The following is a 9,149-nucleotide window of genomic DNA, read 5'->3' as shown; positions in this document are numbered from 1 at the left end:
AATAGATATTGTAACCACTGTAGTATGAAATATAACAAGAAGTTTTTCCAAAAACTCTTTTTTTCCAAGGTTTAACATTTTCTCATATATATACTGGAATCATTAGGGCTCAACAATAACACTTGTCTGATTGTCTTGTACTAGAGGATAAAAAGGTCAGACAAGTAAAAGCTATATCAATATTAATTTAATTTAACAGGTTTATATGCTCTTATAATATACTAGATTATGTGTGTCCGAGCGAGAATATTTAGTCAGACGTCAGTCGCTACCCTGATATACCCTATCTTTTTGGGGTAATTAATACAGATAGCGTTTGACATCTTTAGCTGAACAGATTTATCATTTTTTCATAACTTAATTCATTGTATGCTGGTTCATATTCTGGACACCAGTCTTTGCTCCTTTCTAATATAATTCACAAACAAAAAACAAATAGGAAGCTTAGAAATGGAAAAATATTAAATACTTAACTCGTTCAAAGGGTAATTACACGTCTCAATCTTCAAAATCGCCTATCTAAAAATACTACCATCGCTAACATTTTTAAAAATAAAAATCGTGGTTACCCTTCTATCGATAAGTGTCATGCCAAAAAATGAGTAACATGTCCCTGTCTTTCCACCAACAATACGGTAAGGTCCACACTTAATGGTCGCTCATTTTCTTTAAAATTTGAAACTGATATAACTTGAAAAACAAACAGTCTTATTTATTTACTCACATGAAACAAACCAGGATGCGGTATTCAGTACATAGGTTAAACTGGTAGATATTTATCTAAACGCACTCAAGAAAATAACCCAATAAATTCAAAAGTATCATTTATCAACACCTTAAGAAGCACAGTCATCCTATCAAATATTTAGCAGTTCAACCTTTGGAAGAAGTAAATAAGCAGCCTGGTGAATCTCATTCAAAGTTTGTACAATCACGGAAAATAATTGAATTAAATTAGATTAAAAAATATCAAGAACCGATACTGTTAACATTTTGGATATTGTTTCTAAAACTGTTCGAAAAAAAACATTCTCATGGTCGTAGAAAAAATCACAATCAAAGAAAATTTCGGACCAATCACACCAATATTTCAGACCTAATTTCTATTTCAAAAAACAACGGAAGACATTATCTGTTAACAAAGCTCTGTTCATTACCGATTAATAAGTTAAATAAAATTTTAGAGGATTGCAACACAATTTCATATAGCAGTCCTAAGTACGAAATTGTTCAAATTATAATGGCATATTGTTATTCTAAACTGTTTCCTAAAATTGATCGTCCTGAAGATCATAAAAAACATTTTTATTAAAATAAAGTATGTCAATAAAGGCTTTGATTTTGTAAATATTGCTGGTATTTTTTTTACAACCATTCTGTTAAAGAACAAATTGCTTGATATTTTGATAATACTGAGCTCCCTCTTATTTGTTATATTTACAAGAAATCTACCTGGAAATTTGTGTTAAATTATAGCCAATTGTGTAAAGATTTTAATATCAGTGAAAATACACCTACTTCATGTAATTGCAGTAATTCCAAATACATTTATGGACCAATTTTCCATGTTATAACAGGAGATCTTAACATATTTCAAGACGGAGAGTTAAATTCATTCCTCAGTAAAGGACCTAATTATCTTCCCCAGTCAATTATAAATTGGAATGAGTGTCGTAATATCATCCATGACTCACTCTACTTACTGTATGAAATGGATAAAACTGGAAAAAGCTGACAAAAAATTCGACTTTAAAATAAAAACAAGATACAAAACCAATGAATTTACATTGACATGCCTATCAGACGGTGCCTCATATGCAAGTCTGATTTGACTTGGCATTGTTAAAAAGTAGATCCTAAGTTCTGTGACATGACTAGTTTCAGTTTTTCTTGACTCATAATTTTTGAAAAATATTTCAAAAGATATAAAACCAACTTCTGTTCTATTGTTTTAAATTTCTTTTGTTCCTTGAATCAACTTATAATGCAAAGTCCTCCTGGACAAGTTGAAAAAAATATTATTGTAGAGGTCTGATCATGCAATACAATGTGAGAAACTTGATTTTCTGGTAATTTTTTAAAAGAGCAAATATAACATTCTCACATTACCTAGATAAAAAAAAACATGTGTCTCGGTACAAAATTGTTCAAAAACACTGAAAATTGTAAATCATTAGTAATAAATGGTTTAACCCATTAAAACATTTAATCCATCACTGCAAATGTTTGCACCTGTCCTAAGTCAGGAATCTGATGTACAGTAGTTGTAGTTTGTTTATATAATTTACATGTGTTTCTCGTTTCTTGTTTTTAGCTCACCTGGCCCGAAGGTCCAAGTGAGCTTTTCTCATCACTTGGCGTCCGTCATCCATCGTCGTTAACTTTTATAAAAATCTTCTCCTCTGAAACTACTGGGCCAAATTTAACCAAACATGGCCAAAACATTATTAGGGTATCTAGTTTAAAAATTGTGTCCAGTGACCCGGCCAAACAACCAAGATGGCCGCCAGGGCTAAATATAGAACATAGGGGTAAAATGCAGCTTTTGGCTTATAACTCAAAAACCAAAGCATTTAGAACAAATCTGACATAGAGTGAAATTGTTTATCAGGTCAAGATCTATCTGCCCTAAAAATTTTAGATGAATCGGACAACCTTTTGTTGGGTTGCTACCCCTGAATTTTGCTGTTTTTGGTTATTATCTTGAATATTATCATGATTATAATAGATAGAGATAAACTAAACAGCAATAATGTTCAGCAAAGTAAGTTTTACAAATAAGTCAACATAACCGAAATGGTCAGTTGACCCCTTTAGGAGTTATTGCCCTTTATAGTCAATATTTAACCATTTTTCATAAATCTTAGTTATCACCAAAACACAATTTTGTCATGTCCTTGAATATTCACATAGACAAAAGTGAGCGACACAGGCTCTTTAGAGCCTCTGGTTTTATATAGATTAGAACGTTGGTTTTCCCGTTTGAATGGTTTTACTCTAGTAATTTTGGGGCCCTTTATAGCTTGTTGTTCAGTGTGAGCCAAGGCTCTGTGTTAAGGCCGTACAATGACATATAATGGTTTACTTTTATAAATTGTCATTTGGATGGAGAGTTGTTTCATTGGCACTCATACCATATCTTCTTATATCTAAGAAAATGTGAAAACTATTAGAATTTTATTTAGTTATATATATATGGTTACATCAATCAGTATCTCAATATCTAAATGAATATGAGATGAAATAATTTATTTATTGTTATAGGTTATCACTTGGTGAACCTCTTGGGGAAGGAGCATTTGGTAAAGTTTTTAAAGCAGAAACTGTTGGTTTAAATAAAGCTCCAACAACTGCCATAGCAGTCAAGATGTTGAAGGGTAAAATTTACTTATATATTTTAGATCAAAAATCAAATAGTATTAATGAAAACTGGATTTATGCTAAGGTTTTCTTTTTTTATTAGACAAGCATAAAATTTTGGGAAATAAGAATTGAATTTTTTCCATCTTTTTTATCTTTATTGAAAAATTTGCATTGTTATGGCCCTGCAACGAATATGGCCCGCAACAAAGATGTCGGTGCCATATAGTTTTACCCATGTCCGTAATTCTGTCATTCCGTAATTCTGTCATTCCGTCATTCCATCATTCTGTCATTCCCTAATTCCACAACTAGGAATTGTTAAGTTTCAGTTTTGTTCTGCTTGGCTCATTTTTGCTATAATTATGGGCTTTGAACTTTGATAATTTTTTGAAAATCACAGTTAAAAGGATGAATTGTTTGAGTATAAAGGACAAGATTATAAATATCCAATTAATGTTCTGATTCAAACAATGAAATAATTACAAATCAATTAATGTCATTAGTGCTGTAATGAATTGTTAAAATCTCAATACTTTTATTTTTTGTTTGATGATTCTAGCTGTTAATCTGGATTATCCCACCTCAATCAACAGGCCTTGAAGTAATAAATATTTGAGTCAGTTTTTTGTACTTAAACAAATAAAAACCAATCAAAATGCTGGATTTTATGTTTTGAGCAAGATTTTTGTGCTCCGAGCACTGAGCAAAGTTTTATGACTTTAACCCCAGGTCTAATGAATGTCAAAACAAATCAGTGACAGGTTGACCTTGTTCCTAATTAAATTTGTTCAGGTTACAATTATGTGATAATCATGTTTTCAATCATAATTTCTTGAAAGGTTTTAAACAGTTGTTTAAAAGTTGAAAAGTTACAAAGTAAAAACGTATTTATAAAAATAAACTTCTCATAGAATAAATCATCACTTTACAATATTATGTCACATGACTGACCAACATGACTTGTGATCACCTGATATATTATATGGTTTATCTTTTCAAAATGAGTGTTGTTTATTCAATTTTCATACACTTTTCTTCAACTCTTTATGATGAACACATACAAAACAATAAGGTATGACAACAAGGAACACAACTCTAGGCTGATTTAACCAATAACAAATGCTTTATTGTGTCTTCAATATTAAGACAATTGGCAAATTTCCGGATTGCAAAACATATTGACAAATTTACACGAAAAAACGTAACAACAAAGATATAAAATGTATTTTATTTGAATAAAACATGACAAATCAAGAATATTAATATTATAACACATAAAAAACAATCAAGGTTTGAGCAAAAAAAATCCTTACTTTTCACTTCAATTGGAAATTTCTTGGTCCAATTTTGGACCTGAAAAAAAACTAAGAAAATATTTGTAGTCATGTATAACACACAGGGTAATGAGGGTATAAATGTAAATGTGTTCGTTATACATACCAAAAGACAGTACATAAACATGGATAGTTTGTAGGATCGATTAAAGCCCATTTTAATGTCCCATTTATTATGCCCCATTTTGGTGCATTATGTTTTCTGTTCTGTGCGTCCATTCATTCGTTCTTTTGTCTGTCCATTTGTTCATCTGTCCATCCATTGGTTCATTCTTCTGTCCGTTTGTCTTTGATGAAGTTGAAGTCCAATCAACTTGAAACTTAGGGCTGATGTTTTCTATTTTATAATCTTTGTAATTTTTATGCCAAACTAGAAATTTTCCCCCATTTTCAAGGTCCACTGAACATAGAAAATGATAGTGTGGATGGGCTATTCATGTACTGGGGACACATTCTTGTTAGCTATAACCATTTGAGCTTATGTTATCACTAATGACTTGGCGTCCATCATCATCTGTTGTTAACTATTTCAAAAAACCTTCTCTGAAACTACTGGGCCAAAGATTTCAAACTTTAACAAAAAAAAATTTCCTTAATTATCTGGTATATCTTGCTTATAAATTGTATCCGAAGTTTTGATCCATCGACAAACATGGCTGCCATTGTTGGGTTCCTGCCACTAAATTGGTTATTTTAAGGATTTTTTTTAGTTTTTGTATGAAATTAATTAAAGATAAAGATAAACTGTAAACAGCAAAAAATGTTCAGCAAAGTAACATCTTCAAAAATGTTTTTTATGACAAAAATTGTCAATTGACCCGTTACGGAGTTATTGACCTTTAAGGAAAATTACACAAGTTGTTTTATTTTTAAAGGCAGTGCTTTAAGGCCTGACTTTCAAGTCATGAGGTTCATCTTTCCTCACGCAAATCTTTGCTGGGGGTCATTTTGCAAGAAATAGATCCAGAAATGTTTAAATTTCTCCTCTACTTTTTGTGGTATGTATTGGTTTTTGTTCCTTTCATTTACATTGGGAAATAAAGAAACGATCACTGTGTATTGTTCGTTTTAAAAATCTGTTTATTAATGTGTCTTTTGCATTATAAGCAGTCAATCTGATTACAAACTATCATTATTCTAATTCCGTGTGGAAAGAGGTCCGTTCAATTTCGAGTACTATTTGCGATCTAAAGATATTTTAAAATCATTTCACTCGTTGATATAACATGATATTATAATTAAAAGTCGACTGACCGTGAATTATATTGCATAATATACAATTTAAAGTATTTCTGTACGTGAAGCCGTATGACGTTATAGTTATTTCGGTCTCAGTTATGTAAAATATGAAATTATCGTTCCTGAATAGGGTTCCACTAATTAAAGACAAGAAGCGTCAAAAAGTGATAAGGAGCGACAATAAAATTAAAATAGCGATAAGAAGCGACAATATAATTAATTTAGCGAAAAGAAGCGTCAAGAAGACTATATAGCGACTATACATAAATAAAAAAAATGTCATTGCAACAACTTATTCCCCATAGATATTAAAAAAACATGCATTATTTTTTATTATAGGGGCGGTTATAAAACATTTTTTATATTACTGTACATTGATAGATAAAAATATGTTTTTATTAAGAAGAAAGGGATTAGTTTTTATTAGATATAAAAAAAATATATTTTATGCACACGCTAAAAATTGGCCATCAAAACAAAAAAATTTCAATTTCCTTTTAAAGAATTTATTGAATCAAAACCATGCAATATCATTTCCTTTCTAACAGTGAAATTCTTCTTTTTCATAGGGACATATTTGATAGGTGTAGCTTCACCCTATCACATCAAATGAGAATAGCCTCGTGAGAGAATTACGATTCGCTTGTCCCTTGTTAGTTATTGTCGCTTCGTCACTAAATTAAACTTCTTGTCGCTGTTTGTCTCTAAAATTCTTCTTGTCTCTTATTAGTGAGACCAGTCAGTTCCGTCCTTAACTTCCGTTTTTGCACTGCAAAACAATCACACAATTAACGATGCCTAGTCCTTGTTGGTGTGTACCTGAGTGTCATTTAAGAGGAGGACTTGCATTTCTAAATGACTTAATAAGAAGGAAAAGTTGGATCAACGCCATGGCTCAAACGTAGATTGTCATGTGCGATGCAATCGTAGAACCATATCAATCAGCTGTTGTTTGCAAGGCACATTTTACTGAAAACGACTACGTTCAGGAAACTATTCATGGTAAAACTTTATTTTCTTTAAGAAATATATACTGTTATTTATATAATCTCCATGCAAGTAAACCAAAGTCTGTTTGCAACCGCAATTATCGTTTTAGAATAAAAAGGGGGGTGAATTCAAGACGTCATAACTTTTGGGATTACGATTCAATATCATCTGTTTGACATTTTTTGGTTAATACTACAATTGTATGGTTTTTCTACAAGAGATATATTATACTGATAATTATTTTGGCAGTAATTATGTAAATTTCGGTTGTAATGACAAGAATTCATGAGCTATGCCTCGGGCTTTCTTGAAAAATATCAATGACAATGTAAACAGGAACAAAACATTGACATGAATGATGCTCTCCACCTATGTTATAGTTATTTAGGTATGTGTGTTGCACAATTCTTTCACAAGTTTCAAAAAAGCTAATGTTATAAAACTTTATTCAGGGCACATACCCACTTTATAGAGACTTGTCTACTGCCATGCATTCCCATCCTATTTTCATGCACCATTTGTAAGCAAGAGACTGAATGGTTTACAAAATTAAAAATCAGGACGGTGTCCCGTTAAACCAAAAGAACTAAACTGGATGAATATTGTAGGAGAAATCTAGAGGAAAGTTTTGATTTGTGAAATTGGTTTTCTTGAACAGATGTACATTCATCCTGCAGGAAAGATTTATAACTGTCCACCACCAACTGACGAGCTAATGTTGAGCTTCACAGATGGAATTACTCAAACACCATAAATGCCTATGTTTTCAGCACAGATTTCACAAATCATGACACAGCTGTGCATTTTTATGCCCCACCTACGATAGTAGGGGGGCATTATGTTTTCTGGTCTGTGCGTCCGTTCGTCCGTTCGTCCGTTCGTCCGTTCGTCCGTCCGTCTGTCCCTCTTCAGGTTAAAGTTTTTGGTCAAGGTAGTTTTTGATGAAGTTGAAGTCCAATCGACTTCAAACTTGGTACACATGTTCCCTATGATATGATCTTTTTAATTTTAATGCCAAATTACGAGTTTTTACCCCAATGTCACGGTCCACTGAACATGGAAAATGATAGAGCGAGTGGGGCATTCGTGTATTGGGGACACATTCTTGTTTATACCTGTTAAGAGTCGAAAACTAAATATTATTTTCATATAAATAAACATATATTGTGTCATTTTAGAACTTATATTTTTCCAAAGGATGCATGAATGAAAGTAGTGAAATTCATTTTGCTTTGATATATAGATTTGAATTACAATTGTTCATGTTATTGTAATGCATATAAAAATAAGGAGATGTGGCACAATGTAAATATATGATATTCTGTGAGTTTATCAAACTAAAGGGGAAAAGAAATGGGTATAAGCAGTTACAGGACTGTACTACTGTACAATCTCCAACAATGAGAAAAACTCATACTGTAAAGAGAATTTCATATTTACAAGTAAGTTTTGTTTTTGCATTGAATAATTTTCTTCTATTGTCTTAAAAGCAAATATGGGAAGTGGTTAAAATGCTAATGAGACAGCTTTTATGGCCACCAGATGTCATTGTTACCTTGATTAAAAACTCCTTTTTAGCTCACCTGACCTGACTCATCACTTGGTTTCGTCGTCCATAAACTTTTACAAAAAAATCTTCTCTGAAACTACTGTGCCAAATTTAACCAAACTTAGCCAAAATCATCATTGCGGTATCTAATTTAAAAAATGTGTGGTTAGACCCGGTCAACCAACCGAGATGGCCACTATGGCCAAAAATAGAACATACAGGTAAAATGTAGATTTTGGCTTATAACTCTGAAACCAAAGCATTTAGAGCAAATCTGACATAGGGTGAAATTGTCTCTTCAGTGAAGATCTATCTGACCAGGAATTTTCAGACAAATCTGACAACCCGTTGATGGATTGCTGCCCCCAAATTAGTAATTTGAAGGAAATTTTGCAGAGTTTGGTTATTATCTTAAATATTATTATAGATAGAGATAAACTGTAAACAGCAATAATGTTCTGCAAAGTAAGATCTACAAATAAGTCAATATGACCAAAATTTTAAGTTGACCCCTTAAAGAGTTATTGCCCTTTATAGTCAATTTTTAACAATTTTCATAAATTTTTGTATTTTTTAAAATATTTTCAACTGTAAATACTGGGCCATGTTTATTATAGATAGAGATAATTGTAGCACCAAGAATGTTCAGTAAAGAAAGATCTACAAACACATCC

General features: G+C 31.7%; 1 long non-coding RNA gene across 1 annotated transcript; it reads left to right on the top strand.

Annotated features, from left to right (window-relative positions):
- Positions 1-5,842: 5,842 nt before the first annotated feature.
- Positions 5,843-8,776, top strand: LOC143069408 (uncharacterized). Its single transcript, XR_012976388.1, has 2 exons — positions 5,843-6,938; positions 7,379-8,776. It is a non-coding gene; the product is annotated as an uncharacterized LOC143069408 (long non-coding RNA).
- The last annotated feature ends 373 nt before the right edge of the window (positions 8,777-9,149 follow it).

The sequence above is a fragment of the Mytilus galloprovincialis genome, chromosome 3 (genome assembly GCF_965363235.1).
Source record: "Mytilus galloprovincialis chromosome 3, xbMytGall1.hap1.1, whole genome shotgun sequence".
Classification (NCBI taxonomy): Eukaryota; Metazoa; Mollusca; class Bivalvia; order Mytilida; family Mytilidae; genus Mytilus; species Mytilus galloprovincialis.
This window is presented reverse-complemented; position numbering and strand designations above follow the sequence as displayed.